At 44.5% G+C, this 16066-nt stretch overlaps 1 long non-coding RNA gene across 1 annotated transcript; it reads left to right on the top strand.

Annotated features, from left to right (window-relative positions):
• The first annotated feature begins 541 nt into the window (after positions 1-541).
• On the top strand, positions 542-3652 carry LOC143746697 (uncharacterized). The gene is made up of 2 exons (XR_013206600.1): positions 542-3114; positions 3320-3652. It is a non-coding gene; the product is annotated as an uncharacterized LOC143746697 (long non-coding RNA).
• The last annotated feature ends 12414 nt before the right edge of the window (positions 3653-16066 follow it).

Raw genomic sequence — 16066 nt, 5'->3', positions numbered from 1 at the left:
TGGCACTTCAGCACTGCATTGTCATCGGGTCCAGGCGAAAGTCCTTCGTCAGATCTGGAAACGGCCTGGATCCGGCAGGCTGCGGGAAAACCTCGGGATAAACAAAGACACTAAAATTAGCGTAGATGCCATTCTTCTTATGATGTAACGAGTACATCAGGATTTGAGGGAAGTGTTCCCAGTTCCGGCTGACCTAATCTAAGCAGCCTAATATTAAATTATAGAAGTCTATAGAGTGTTATGTGAATGCTAGGTCAAAGAGATGTGTTTTTAGTCTAGCTTTGAACTGACAGACTGTGTCTGCTTCCCGGACAATGTTAGGAAGATTGTTCCAAAGTTTTGGTGCTAAATAGGACAAGGATCTACCGCCAGCAGTCGATTTAGATATTCTAGGTATTATCAACTGGCCGGAGTTTTGAGATCGCAATAGACGTGAAGGACTATAATTCGTTAAGAGCTCGCTCAAGTACTGCAGAGCTAAACCATTTAGTGCTTTGTAAGTAATCAGCAATATTTTAAAATTTATACGATGTTTAATAGGGAGCCAATGCAGTGTTGACAGAACCGGGCTAATATGGTCGTACTTCCTGGTTCTGGTAAGAACTCTAGCGGCTGCGTTTTGGACTAGCTGTAGTTTGTTTATTAAGCGTGCAGGGCAACCACCCAGTAGAGCATTACAATAATCTAGCCTTGATGTCATGAACGCATGAACTAGTTGTTCCGCATTTGTCAATGAGAGCATATGACGTAATTTAGATATATTTTTAAGATGGAAAAATGCGGTTTTACAGACACTAGACACATGACTTTCAAATGAAAGATTGGTATCAAAGAGCACACCCAGGTTCCTAACTGACGGCGAAGACTTAACAGAGCAGCCATCAAAAATGTTTTTTTTGAAAAGTGTAATGAAATGACATTCATGCATTAAATGTGGCTCAAATGTCACAAAATATTTATTGTTTGATTATTACGTTTTTGATCCCCAAGCAACCAGCAAGAATTATTTTTTTTATTTTTATTTTTATTTTTTTTTATTGGAGAAATATAAAGAGTACAAATAAGTTTCACAGGAAATATATCCAAAGATTCTCCGTCTTTTCCTTATATATACAAAAAATCTAACAGGATAATATAGTAAATAAAAAACAAAATAAATAAACAATAAAACCGCTACCAACAATGGAGTGGTCTTATGTCCAACTCAAGTTGAGTCAGCATCTCTTTCCTCCATGTCTTCTCCACCTAAATACCTTATGAAGGGTTCCCAAATTTTAGCAAACTGTTGTCTTTTATTCCTTATATGGAGCCGTATACGTTCCAGATGAAGAGTATTTGTGAGTTCGTCGAGCCATAGCTGGAAAGATGGCGGCAATTCACTTTTCCAGAAAGTTAAAATAAGCTTTTTGGCTGTTAAAAGCCCATAGGAAAGAAATTGTTGTTGAGACTTGGACAAGCAGAGCCCATGTCTTGAAACCCCAAACACAATTAAAAACTCCTCTGGTTCAATATATTGATTTGTGATTTCAGAGATGACATTGAAAATCTTGCACCAGAAGTTTGGAGGATTAGGACAAACTACATAACTGTGAAGCAGGGTCGCATCCGCCGTCTTGCATTTATCACACTTTGGGGAGACAGCTGGAAATATTCTGGATAATTTTGTTTTAGAATAGTGTAGTCTATGCAAGATTTTGAACTGAATGGGGCAATTTCTGGAGTTTATAGAACATCTATTAATCTCTTCCAGGCTATCAGCCCATAACTCATCAAAAATCTCTGACTTTAATTCTTCCTCCCATAGACTCTTGATTGAAGATGTAACAGGCAATTGGGAGGCCTGGAGGGTGTTATAAATGTAGGAAATCATTTTCCCTTTGCCAAAATAATAATTAAGGCAGGTATCCAGACAAGAAGGGCTAATTATAGAGAGCCTGTTTAAGTAAGATTGTACATAGTGCCTGACTTGCAAGAACCTAAAAAAATTACTTCTATGAAGTTTGTATTTCTCCCGAAATTTTTCAAAGGAGACGAATGTACCGTCTTGATACAGATCCCTTACTGCGTGAATTCCTGATTCTCTCCATTGCTGAAAACCTTTATCCAATCTGGAGGGTATAAAAGAGGGATTGTCAGCTATGGGAATTGATAAAGGTAACGTCTCCACCCCAAAATTAATTCTAATTTGTTTCCAAATACGGATCATACTACTAATGACAGGGCTGCACCTGTAGATTTATTTTTTACAGCTCGTTGGTGAAAGAATCACAGCACCAAGATCGTAGGGGGTACATTCATCCTGTTCTAGTCTGAGCCAGTCCAGTTGTCCACTTTTGTCATTTAATATTATTGATATAATTCTGAGGTTAGCTACCCAGTAATAGCAGCGTAAGTCCGGAAAAGCAAGACCCCCTGCCTTTCTGGGTTTAGAAAGATGTATTTGCTTAATTCTACTATTTTTATAATTCCAAATAAAGGGTAAGATAGTTGAATCGAGTTGCTTACAAAAGGATTTGGGGAGAAATAAAGGGGTGTTTTGCAACAGATATAATAGTTGCGGGAGAAAAACCATCTTGATGGCATTTATTCTACCTATTAACGAGATAGGAAGAGTTCTCCAGAACTGAATATTTCTTTTCAATTTCAACAAAAGGGGGACATAATTGGTTTCTCGTAGAGAGCTAAACTTCCTAGTTACAACAATTCCTAAATAAGTAAATCTGGCTTTAGCTATTTTAAACCGAACTGGGTACATTTGTCCAGCAAGAATTCTGCCTCCCACAGATTGGTTATGTGCCCATGTGGAACAGAGATTAGTCCTGTCACTTTTAGAAAGTACTCAGGTTGTTATGTGTATAAAAGACACCTGTCCACAGAATCTGTATCTTCCATTCCAACCTCTCCACCACCATGGGCAAAACCAAAGAGCTGTCAAAGGACATCAGGGACAATATTGTAGACCTGCACAAGGCTGGAATGGGCTACAAGATCATAAGCAAGAAGCTTGGTTAGAAGGAGACAGCTGTTGGAGCCATTATTCGGAAATGGAAGAAATACAAAATAACCATCAATCTCCCTCGGTCTGGAGCTCCATGCAATATCTCGCCTCATGGGGTAAGGATGATCATGAGAAAGGTGAGGGATCAGCCCACACTGTAAAAAATATAATCGTTAAAAAAAGGGTCAAATGACTGGCAGCTACGGCTGCCAAACAAAAACCGTAAAAATAAAGTAAAATATCCTAATTTAAATTAAGTGCAAAAAACTTTTACAAATATTTTCTTTAAATGTTTTACAGAAAAACACTGTTATTTTACAGCTATTATCTGTCACAGTGTCGGGTTTGTGTTTCCCTGGGTATCCACCAGAGGTCCTCTTCCACCATGGTGTCCTTCACTCAGACTACATTTCCCATCATCCTGTTTTGTCACTCATTAATCATTGCACACATCTGTTTCCGTCATCTCACCTAGTTAGTATCTGTGTGTTTGTTTCTGTGATTGTCATGGAGTCCTTGTTTAATGTCACTGGCACTTTGGAGATCTGTTCCTGTTTTTGTTTCTTGTTTTTGGACTGCTTTGTATGGATTTTGAACCTTTGCCTGGCTGACTACGATTTTGGATTGTCCCAAATAAATACTGCACTTGGATCCTAACCTTTTGTCGTGACATTATCTGGATTATTACAATCAAACACCCTAACTGTAAAAGAAATCCCATAAAAAAACAGTCAATGACTGTCAGCAATGGGTGCCATAAAATGAATGTAAAATATCCTAATTTAAATAAGTGCAAAAGACTATTACAGAAATCTTCATTAAGCTTTTTAACAGAAACACTTATTTACATATATTTCCTGATTATTTACTAAAAAAACATGTAGTTAACTACATGTATGATTTACTGTGACTATATGTGACTTACTGTGACACTAATGTTAAAAACGATACTCGGTTACTAACGTAACCTCGGTTCTCTCTAGAAGAGGGAACGAGTATTGCGTGAGCTAGCTTACGCTACGGGTAAAGTCATCTTTGTTCGAGATATTGAAGCCAAAAATTATCCTTAATTTTGTATTTATTTTCAACGCAGTGCAGCAGCTAGCAGACCTAGAGCAGGCCATATTGCGTGCTCATTGGCTGCCCTGCGGGCAGTTGTTCCAAACGCCTGAAAGAGGCGGAGCGCGTAATGTAAATCCTGAGCGCCCTAACGGGGCAGAGGAGATTCACATCACCCTCACTGTCGGATGCAGGCAGAACCGAGAGAGAAATGACCTGCGCTCTGAATGGGGTGCCCAATATTTTAGGGACATAACCATGTCTTGGCTTGAGGATAACTTTAGAGTCATTTGGCCTGAACTCAAGACACGTAGCACTAACAGAGCGTTTAGATCCCCCACACGTTTAACTGATGACAGAGCTGTCAGAAAAACGGTTTTGAGCAAGAGATACTTTAGGTCCACGGAGTCTAACGGTTCAAAGGGGAAAGCTTTCAGGGCCTCTAGGACCAGTGAAAGATCCCAGAGGGGAACCGAGGGGGGTCGCGGGGGGTCCACCCGTCTAGCTACTCTAAGGAAGCGAATGACGAGCTCGTTCCTTCCTATTGACTGGCCGCGCGTCGACTCAGCGAACGCTGCAACGGCAGCCACATAGACTTTAAGCGTGGATTGGGGCCTGCCCTTATCCAACAGCTCCTGAAGGAAGCTAAGCAACCCCGGGACCCCGCACATTCGTGGGTCTAGATCTCTATCAGCACACCATTTGGAGAACGCCGACCATTTAGACAAGTAAAGCCGCCTCGTAGAGGGGGCTCTGGATTGCGTGATCGTGTTCATCACTCCGGGTGGTCAACGGGTATCCGTTGATCAACCATGCATGTAGATACCAGCGCTCTGGATGGGGATGCCAGATTGAGCCTGTGGGCTTGAGGGAGGAGGTCTCTGCTCACCGGAATCGGCCAAGGGGCTGTGTGGGACAGCCGCATCAGCTCCGGGAACCAAGTTTGATTCTCCCAGCGCGGGGCTATAAAGAGCACCGAGTGGCGCGTTTCCCTGATTCTCTTGATTACCTGTGGTAACAGAGAGACCGGAGGGAAGGCATAAAGTGGGAGGCTGGGCCAGATTTGGGCCAGCGCATCCTCGTTCTTTGAAAAGAACAGCTGGCAATGAGCGTTGTCTTTTGACGCAAACAGGCCGACTTTCGCTTTGCCGAAAAGGCCATAGTAACTGGACTGTTTGGGGGTGCAAGGAGCATTCCCCCGGGGGGATGTGGTTCTTGGACAGTGTGTCTGGACCGTCGTTCAAATGGCCTGACACGTGCGCGGCTCTCAGCGAGTGCAGGCGGCCCTGAGACCACATAAGAAGGCGTTCCGTCAGATGGCAGAGGTTTCTGGATCTGACACCGCCGTGACGGTTTATGTAGGACACCACCGACATGTTGTCCGAGCGGACCAGTACATGGTGGTCCTTTATGAAAGGGAGGAAGCGTTTAAGCGCGTTCTCGACCACTATCATTTCCAGACAGTTTATGTTGAAGTGTTTCTCTTGGTCTGACGTCGAAGACGGCGCCCCAACCCAGGTTGGAGGCGTCCGTCGAGATGAGCAATCGATGTGAAACAGCCCCCATCGTCACTCCCCGTTGGTACCAGTCGGCCGCTAACCAGGGCTGCAGAGCCGAAACGCAGCTCTGAGTCACTCTTATTCGCCTGTAGCCTGAAACCCAAGCCCTGTGAGGCACTTGGGAGTTCAGCCAGCATTGTAGCGGGCGCATGCGCAGCAGGCCCAGCTGAAGCACAGCCGCAGCTGATGCCATACAGCCTAGCATCCTCTGGAATGTCTTCAGAGGTATAATACTGCTTCTCTGGAAAGACGCGGCTAGCTGTCGAACACGGCGCACTTGCTGTGTCGGTAAGTGGGCCATCATAGCCACCGAGTCCAGTTCTATTCCTAGGAAGGAAACTGACTGACTGGGCAGTAATGAGCTCTTGGTCCAGTTGACCGTGAGACCCAAGCTTTCCAGATGGCTGAGAAGCGCAGCTCTGTGAGATATCAGTTCCATCTCTGACTGGGCTAAAATCATCCAATCGTCCAAATAGTTCAGAATTTGCAGCCTTTTCACTCTCAAAGGGGCGAGAGCCGTATCCATGCATTTCGTAAATGAACGGGGTGCTAAGGATAGGCCGAACGGGAGGAAGGTGTATTGATATGCCGACCGTCGAAGGCGAATCTAAAGTATGCATCTTTCAGATCGAGAGAAACGAACCAGTCTCCCAGGCAAATGTGCGCGAGGATTTGTCTGGTCGTAATCATTTTGAACGGCCGTCTCATGAGAGCTTTGTTCAAATGTCTTATATCTAAGATAGGTGTGTCCTTCTTGGGTAAGAGAAAATAACGGCTGTAGAAGCCTGACTCGCTCTGAGAAGGAGGTACTATGGCCCCTTTGCACAGCAGTTTGGCTATTTCTGCGCGGAGTAGATGAGCTACATCCGCTTTCACTTTCGTCTCGGCCCGAGCTCGAAAGCGAGGGGGACGGCGAGCGAACTGAAGCGACTAGCCCTGACTTATCGTGCTTAGCACCCAATCTGTCACATCTGGAATAGCCTTCCATGCTTCTACATGTATGGTTAGGGGCAGAATGGACTCCGGGTTCCGTTGGCCGCGCAGCGCGGGCTCGGGAAACTGTACCTGAGGCGTGAGCGGGGTGCGCACGCTCTCTGATCTCAGTAACGGCAGCTCGCTGACAGCTGTAACTGCCTGAACCACTTGATATGACCCGATTACTGGGAATGGGGAACATTTCGTGCCTATATTTATCGCGAGCGGAGCCTGGGGCGAAGTGTTTGTCAGTAAGCGTGAGCGCTCATGGGCGGGCATGTGACTTATATTCACAGCATGGCCGCTGTGAGGCTGTTCCCGTGTAACAGAGCGGGCAGCGAGTACGTGTGAGCACAGATTTGTGGGCACATTCTCTACATCTAACACTCGAGCGGCAATTGCCAGCTTTATGAGAGTGGGCTCTGTGAGTGTGAGAGACACGGGGGTAACCTGCTTGCGTGTAGGGGTGAACACTGAGATGTGGGCACAATACTACACTTAGAGCACCACGGCAAGAGCCGGATAGCCAGACGTTACACTCTTGAGATTTTGCAGGCGAGCGGGTAGCATTACCGGCTCATTGGCTGCCGAATACATTGCTGCAGTAGCCTTTTCTTAGGGGACTGACAGAGCGAGATGTTTCAATGGTGGTCCGGCCACGGCGGGACTCAACCATCTTTTGAGAGGTTCGTCTGGGTTGCCATAGCAACGGCAGTGTGTGCAGGCGAGCGGGTTGTTTTACCGGCTCGTTGGCTGCCGAATATACCTTAAACAGCTGTCACCTAGGTCCGTTCTTACAGCTGTCACCTAGGTCCGTTCTTTCAGCTTCGTCCCCTGAGGCGGCGGCAGTGCGGGCCAAAGGCGGCAGCTGTGCGTCCGGGAGGGGCGGAGAAGGAGAGAGAGAAGCTGGCGGGATGTAACGTAATCCTGCGAGCTCCGGGGTGACAGTATTTGCAGCGAAGGCCTCGAGTCATTCCGCAGGGTCGACTGCGGAATCGCTTCCCATGTTCCGTGCCCAGGAAGAGAGCGCCGAGCACATGGCGGTCTCCGGCGCTGGGCGGGGCTCTGTTCGAGCCACAGGAAATGCAAGGCATTTTTAGAAAAACGCCTCGCGCTCTTTTAGTAAGAACACAGAACGCTATAGCATTAAAGGATATTCGTCGCCGGATGGCGTAGCAGACACGGAAGGCTGAAGATGGCCGGCTTCCTCAGGCTCTTTCCTCTGCTTGGTGGTCGCTGGTTTCAACGGCGGCGGCTTCTCTCAGAGTCCAGCGATGCGGAGAGCTTCGCTGAAGATGATGAAATCAGTGAGGTAACTTATGAGCCTGGCTTTTATACGCTAAGCCACCCCCATATTTCCTGCATTATTATGATCAAATACCTTCATTGTAAAAAAATCGTAAAAAAAGGGTCAAATGACTGGCAGCTATGGCTGCCAAACAAAAACCATAAAATTAAAGTAAAATATGCTAATTTAAATAAAGTGCAATAAACTTTAACATAAATTTGATGTCACCATGATTGAGATCAGTGTTTGCTTTAGTTGGGCTCATGACCCTTGAGTTTTCTTAGGAGAGGTTCTCTCGTATTGCGTAAGCTAGCTTACGCTACGGGTAAAGTCATCTTTGCTCAAGATATTGATGCCAAAAATTATCCTTAATTTTGTATTTATTGTCAACGCAGTGCAGCAGCTAGCAGACCTAGAGCAGGCCATATTGCGTGCTCATTGGCTCCCCTGCGGCAACTGCTGCAACCTACCACTGAGCCTTGCGCGTGACGTCACGTCCATGATGCTCTGGGGCTGTTTCTGTGGTAAGGGTACAGGACGACGTCGGCGTATTGAGGGGCCGATGGACGGGGGCCATGTACCTTAAAATCTTGGACGAGAACCTCAGCCAGAACACTGAAGATGGGTCGTGCATGGGTCTTCCAGCATGACAATAACCCAAAACATTCCGCCAAAGCAACAAAGGAGTGGCTCAGGAAGAAGCACATTAAGGTCTTGGAGTGGCCTAGCCAGTCTCCAAATCTTAATACTATAGAAAATCTGTGGCCAAAAAATGACAACCAAGAAACCTTAAGGATTTAGAGAGGATCTGTAAAGAGGAATGGACCAAAACCCCTCCTGAGATGTGTGCAAACCTGGTGACCAACTACAAGAAACGTCTTACCTCTGTGCTTGGCAACAAGGGTTTCTCCACCAAGTACTAAATTATTTTTTGCTTGGGAAGCAAATACTTATTTCACTCACTGAAATGCAGATCAATGTATAACCTTTATATAATGTTTTTTTTTCTGGATTTTGATATTCTGTCTCTATCCGTTAAAATAAATCTACCATAAAAATTATTTACCCTTCATATCTTTGTAAGTTGGCAAACTTAAAAATAATCAAATAATTATTTTCTCCACTGTAATAATTTACAAGATTACTACTATAATCATAGATTTATTGCACAAACTGTGAGAAAGATGATGAACATAATTCATAGTTGTTATTAGAGCCATGCATTAAAAATCTCAGTAACCAAAATGTTATTGTTTTTAATCAGCTATAAGCACATATCAAGTGGATCATTATTGGCTATCAAAGTGAGTTTACAACACAAGTTTAAAGATGTTTTTTTATTTTAGTTTTTACAATGAAGAGCTTAGATGCAAAAGCCTCTAAGTGTCATCTGAAATTTTCTTCTAAAATGATCATTTTTGTCAAGCTCTTACATTTAAGTTCAGTAATTTCACTTAAATGACAATTAATAGGTCATTTTCATTGACATTTAATTGAAATTAATGAACTTAAATATACAGGCTTGATAAAAATGATCATTCTAGAAGAAATTTTCAGATGGCACTTAGAGGCTTTTGCATCTGAACTCTTCATATATTCATTATTAATCTATGTAAATGTCAGTGCATAAAACCCAACAGCAATCAGGCAAAAAACAAATGCCTAGTAACCAGTTAGAGAGCCCTCAAAATGCCTAGCAACCGGCTATAAGATTAATAAGGCCCAGGAACTTGCAAAATCTTAAAAGATTTTTAAAGGCGCTAAAATAGTTTTTAGCTCGAATACCCTAGAATGCCCAGTAACCAACCAGAAGATCTTAACATGGCTAACATACAGCAAGCGTACTCTAGCAACCAGCCAAACGATTTTAGTATTATTAGTAAGAAGCATTCCTGTATCTCATAAAGCATACCTGTAGCCTCAGTATAGCATGGCACTAGCAATGCAATTAAAAAAATTGAAGTGTCCGCCAAATGCATAAAATGTAATTGTAAACCCAGGGGGCCCATCTATATTGCATCTATATTGTCAGAGCAACCTTGAAACCAAACAAAATAATCGTGAGAAAGAAGAAATGTCTGGAAAAACATTTGAGAAATGTTATATATCTGATTATATGACCCTGGGAAGTTGTACTTACAACCAGTCGACAAAAGTTGCACGATTTTGTTGGCCCGTGCAAGACAAAGTAGCAGATGTTATGATAACCATATAGGAATTTGGTCATTTTCAGCAGAGGAGTGAAGTGTGATGAATGTGAAACTTAATTATTTTACCTGGGAACATAAGCGAGATATACAACTTTATAACAATGTTTTATAGCCTCTCATTAAAAATTTCTATCCACAGGAAATTTAAAAAAGAAAAATTGTAATGGCAAAACATCATGCCATAACAAATGTAAGACATCCATTGCAGAGATTTCGAGATTTTGGTATGTGCTAATTAAAATAACTCATGCATTGTGTTGAATGAGACAAGATTGGGTGACTGAGCACATGGAAGTTGAGCACATCATAAAGAGAAAAAAGAAAAAGAACGTCTTTGACGTTGGTTGTCAAATGTTTGCTTTCGAAAGGGAACTAGCACTGCGTTGATGGGGAACGCTTCCATGTGAACCGGTGTCTGAAACGCTTATTTAATCACTGCAATCCTACTGGCCGGAGACTGCCTATGACGTCACTACTAGTGCTACCCGGAAGTATATACTGTAAGAGGCGCCTGAACATGTCAGCCATTATATGTAACACTCTTGTTTTGGTCACATACTAAATGAAGGGGATCCATTCATCCAAGAGTAGAGTTAAGTGTATTTATGTTTTTGTGAGATAACCCAAACTATATAGATATATACACAACAGCAATATTTTCAGCAAATCATCACATCCAAAGAAAAAGAAAAACATAACTTCATTATGTTAGAAAATTTCAGTTCATCACATGTTTAAGTCCAGGCAGAAATATAGTCAGTTTCTCACTACACCACAAGTAGCTCAGGTTAGAAGCGAGCGTTTCCAATATTCCAAAAGTTCATTAGAAGTCCCGGAGTAGAAGTCCAACAAAAAGTGTTTCAATTCATAACCAAGCACCAGTTCGGGTAATCAACAAAGGTGTAGAATGTAGCTGTCCAGAAAGCTTGTGAATGCGTGGTTTATACTTTTGGCAAACCTGACACTGCTTGCAATGATTCCAATCATCCCGTCGAATTTCTGGCCAGTATACTACATTGAGTAACCGACGTAACGTCTTCACACGCCCCAAATGTACGCTCAGTGGGTTATCATGGGCGAATTCAAGGAATTTCTGACGAATATCTGTGGGAATAACCACTTGCAAACTGCTACCTTTCAGTGGGTCAGGAATGCATAGAACAAAAACTGATTCTGTACAACGTAGTGAATATGATCTGGGCCTTGTGGGGGATATTTGGCTTTGTCCCATAGATCCCGCAGTGCTTGGTCGTCCTTCTGTGATTTTTTTAATTCTTCCCAGTCCACAGACAAATCCTTACCCACATCCTGTGCATGACATATTGCAATAGGACTCGGGAGATCCTCTTCAGGTAAGACTGATGAGACTTTCGTCTTCCTCTTCCTCTACTGGTGGAGGTGGTGGAAAATTAGTCAAACCAACCTCTTCTTCCTCTTCCTGTACGATGGCCTCCTCTTCAGACTCCAAGTACAAACTACTAAAGGACCGAATCATTTCTTGAATTGTTTCACGGCGAGTTGTAAAAGGTTCAGCAGTGAAGTCTGGGTCCGTACCCACATCAGCCTCGTCATGAGATGCGTCCATAATTTTAACCTTGCTCTTACTCTTTACCAGGATGTCCCTGTTCGGGCGCCAGAACATGTCAACATCTTTTCATCTTCAGGGACTGTTTTGTTTGTACGCTTCAACCAGAAAACTTCAAAAAGGTAATCATGGCTCGTGAAAACGCTTCAGGAAGTGTGTGCATCCTTGTCTAAGATACTTGATGACACACAACTTGTGCGTTTATTGTTTTGGCTCAGAGCACGCACAATCATTTTCCTGAGGGAACAGCGGTTATTTACTATTACTTGATTGAGATTGAAGGCTGAATTTATAAACAAAGTACATTATGCTGATGTATTTGTGAGGATTATTGAATTATAGTGTGCTCCATTCTGCAAAGAAGAAATCGTTCGCTCTTTTTCTACAAAGAAGAACTTGCGTCCACAACCACAGATCTGCTAGGTTCCTGCACCAACCCATCACAGCGCACCAGCCAATCACAGCGCACTCAGTCTCCTGAGTTCTAATCAAACACACCTGCACCTCATCTGCACCCTCAATCACTTCAGCTATATAACCACACACCTCGCCCCAGCTCATTGACAACGTTTACATGCAGACAATTTTCGGGTTATGGTCGGGTTAAGGTCACTATTCGGGTTTGTGAAACATTAGGAATAACCCGTTTACATGCGTGAGCAGAGAGAGTTTCTCTTGTATACATGGAATTGCAATATCCAGATGTAAACGGCGACGCACGGTTAGCGTCTGGACATACGGACAACCTTAAGACGCAATATGCGTAATTTTCAGACACAAGCCGGAAATGACCTCCGGAAATGAACCTTCATTTCACCTCACGGACACAAACTTGTCAGTTCTGATCTAAGTCAGATGATGCAGGGTGAACTTTTTACCTTTAAGTGGCCGCTCCCTGCTTACTCATAACAAAAAGTGTAATTTTATAGTCACAAAACTGCAACTTGCAGATATTTTCATATACTCAGCCAACCTATCCGAGCACCACCACCATTTGTTCTCCAGCGTCTACGAGATCATCAACTCTATCTGAAGTTAGAGAAGTGTGAGTTTCATCAGGAAACGATACTCGGTTACTTAACCTCGGTTCTCTCTAGAGAGGGAACGAGTATTGTGTAAGTTTAGCTTACGCTACGGAAAGATTCATCTTCTCTTGATATTGAAGCCAAAAAAGTATCCTTAATTTTGTATTCATTGTCAACGCAGTGCAGCAGCTAGCAGACCTAGAGCAGGCCATCTCGCGTGCTCATTGGCTGCCCTGCGGCAACTGCTGCAGCCTACCAGTGAGCCCGGCGTGACGTCATGCCCAATGAAGGGCGCCCGCGCCTTCATAGCGTCACAGCCCGCCACAATGGCCGTGGCTTAGCGTATAAAAGTAGGGGCTATAGGCTGACTTCCCTGGTTTTTCGTCTACTGAAGCGAAGTCGCTCGTGGCGCGAGCACGGCCGGTTACGCAATACTCGTTCCCTCTCTAGAGAGAACCGAGGTTACGTTAGTAACCGAGTATCGTTTCCTGATGCGAGAGATTCTCTCGTATTGCGTAAGTTTAGCTAACGCTACGGGGACACTTTGTCAACGCCGTGCGCGCCAAGCATCCACCATGAGACCCCGAACTTTCAGGGGAACCCCATAAGTGGAAAAAATGAGGTGGCCAGCCACGCGGGCCATCACTTGTACATAAGCACACATAGGGAATACAGAGCAGCGCGCCGGGACCAATGAAAGATCCCACATAGGAACCGAAGGGGGGCGCGGCGGGTTCATCCTTCTAGCTCCTCTAAGGAAGCGGATGACCAACTCATGTCTTCCCAGTGACTGGCCGTGCGTCGATTCTGCTAACGCTGCCACGGCCGCCACGTATACATTGAGCGTGGGTGGGGACCTCCCCTTATCCAACAGCTCTTGTAGAAAGGTAAGCAGATGCCCCACCCCGCATGTCCGTGGGTCCAGACCTCTGTCGGTGCACCATCCGGAGAACACCGACCATTTATACGCGTATAGGCTTCTTGTGGAAGGAGCTCTAGGCTGCGTGATCGTGTTCATCACTCCTTCTGGCAGGGCAACGAGTACCCATTGATCAACCATGCGTACAGAGACCAGCACTCTGGATGGGGATGCCAGATCGCGCCGCGAGCCTAAGAGAGGAGCCCTCACCGGAATCGGCCACGGAGCTGTAAGTGACAGCCGTCCTAGTTCCGGGAACCAAATCTGATTCTCCCAATACGGGGCTATGAGGAGCACCGAGTGGCACGTTTCCCTGATTCTCTTGATCACCTGTGGCAATTGAGAGACCGGAGGGAAAGCATATAGCGGGAGGCTGGGCCAAACCTGGGCCAGCGCGTCCTCGTCCTTCGAGAAGAACGTCGGGCATTGAGCGTTGTCTTTTGACGCAAATAGGTCGACTTCCGCTCTGCCGAATAGGCGCCACAGCTTCTGGACCGTTTGGGGGTGCAGGGACCATTCCCCTGGGGGAAAATTGTCCCTGGACAGTTGTCTGGGCCGTCGTTCAAATGGACAGGCACATGCGCCGCCCTCAGCGAACGCAGGTGCATCTGAGACCAAATAAGGAGGCGTTCCGTCAGATTGCAGAGATTTCTGGATCTGACACCGCCCTGACGGTTTACATAGGATACCACAGACATGTTGTCCGAGCGGACAAGAACTTGTTGGTCCTGTATGAACGGGAGGATGTGCTTCAGCGCGTTCTCGACCGCTATCATTTCCAGACAGTTTATGTGAAAACACTTCTCTTGGTCTGACCACTGGCCGAAGACTGGTCTGCCTTCCAACAGCGCGCCCCACCCGAGTTGGACGTGTCTGTCGAAATGACTTTCCGATAAGAGATGGTTCCCATCATCACTCCCTGCTGGTACCAGTCGGCTACTAACCAGGGCTGTAGAGCCGCTATGCAGGTCTGAGTCACTCTGATTTTCTGGCCGCCAGAAACCCAGGCTCGGCGGGACGCGCAGGCATTCAACCAGTGTTGGAGCATGCGCAGTAGGCCCAGCTAGTGCTTCAGCTATCGTCCAGATAGTTCATTATTCGCAACCCCTGACTTCTCAGGAGGGCGAGCGCCGCGTCCATGCACTTCGTAAATGTACGGGGTGCTAGGGACAGGCCGAACGGCAGGACTGTGTAGCGACAATGAGTCTTACATTAAATTAGCTCAAATTATATATAGGGAATTTAATAATTAATCATGAATGATTAATATATTGCACATTACAGTTAAATTATCGAAGCTGAAAATAGATCGATTGTATATATGAATGATCACCATAATGGGTTATGGTTCGTCATTAATATATCAATAGTCTTATTACAGATCGATTATATGAGATAATCTTAAATGGAATTAATTTAGTTATCGAACAATCTGTTTGTCCAGCAAACGGCCGTAAGATTAACTCATCAACTTCCCAACAAAAGTTATCACTTCTTATAAACTCCAAGAAATATTAATTTTCTGGCCGTGAACATTAATTTTCCTGTGTTTATAAAATTAAACTACTCAACGTAGTAAATAATAAAGCTTTTTGTAGCTAAAGGATCGAACATTTCATTGACTTTGTAAAAATGAGCACTTTAGACAGAAAGCAATCAAGAATATGGTTTTAATAAAATGAAACTACGGATACAGAATTCTACATTTAAACCCGGGATACATGTATGTACAGTAAACAGTAAAACTAACGAGACAAACGAATAACAACGGGAGTGAGAGAGAGAGAGATTGAGTGAGAGGGAGAGAGAGAGAGAGAGAGAGAGAGAGTAAGAGGATGAGAAAGTGAAACTAAAGGTCAGGATTAGAGAGAGAGAGATCACCTAGATTATCTCAGCATGGCAAAAATCACAGACAATGTAACCTTAAGAGAGACAACAAGAAATCATGTCAGGTCATAACCAATACTTGCATATGGTTCTCGTTGTGTTGCTGAGGAACGCAGTCGTGTGCGTGGGTCCTTTTTCGGAGCGACGTGTTCTTTCGTGTCTTTTCCGGGCAAGCAGACTCGTGGGAAGTTTAAACTTTAAAGGTTCAACGGCGTGAAGTTACCAAAGAAATGATTCAGAGTTCATCTCCCTCGTAGAGGGAGAGGCGAATATGAAAATAACACTTAGTAAAGAAAAGAAAAGAAAGATCGGGTGTGACGCGGAGGTGCGCGTCCGAGACGGTGGCCGAAGCCTGTCCGAAGCTGGTGTTTCCCCATTTTTGACCGAAGAGAAGAAAGTGAGAAACGGGCGAGTTCCTCTTTTGAGGGAATCCCATCCCCGCCCCTTTTTGCGGGGAGGGCAAATCATCTTGGAGCACTTTGAACGGGAGAAGTTCTTCTTTGTTTCGTCAGGAGAACTTATTTGCATAGTTTATGATGGTATAAACTTCCGTCATTTCTA

Source organism: Siphateles boraxobius, unplaced genomic scaffold (assembly GCF_051911475.1).
Source record: "Siphateles boraxobius isolate OS27281-9 unplaced genomic scaffold, OSU_SipBor_1 22, whole genome shotgun sequence".
NCBI lineage: Eukaryota > Metazoa > Chordata > Actinopteri > Cypriniformes > Leuciscidae > Siphateles > Siphateles boraxobius.
Note: the sequence above shows the minus strand (reverse complement) of the source record. Positions and strands in the feature narration are given on the sequence as shown.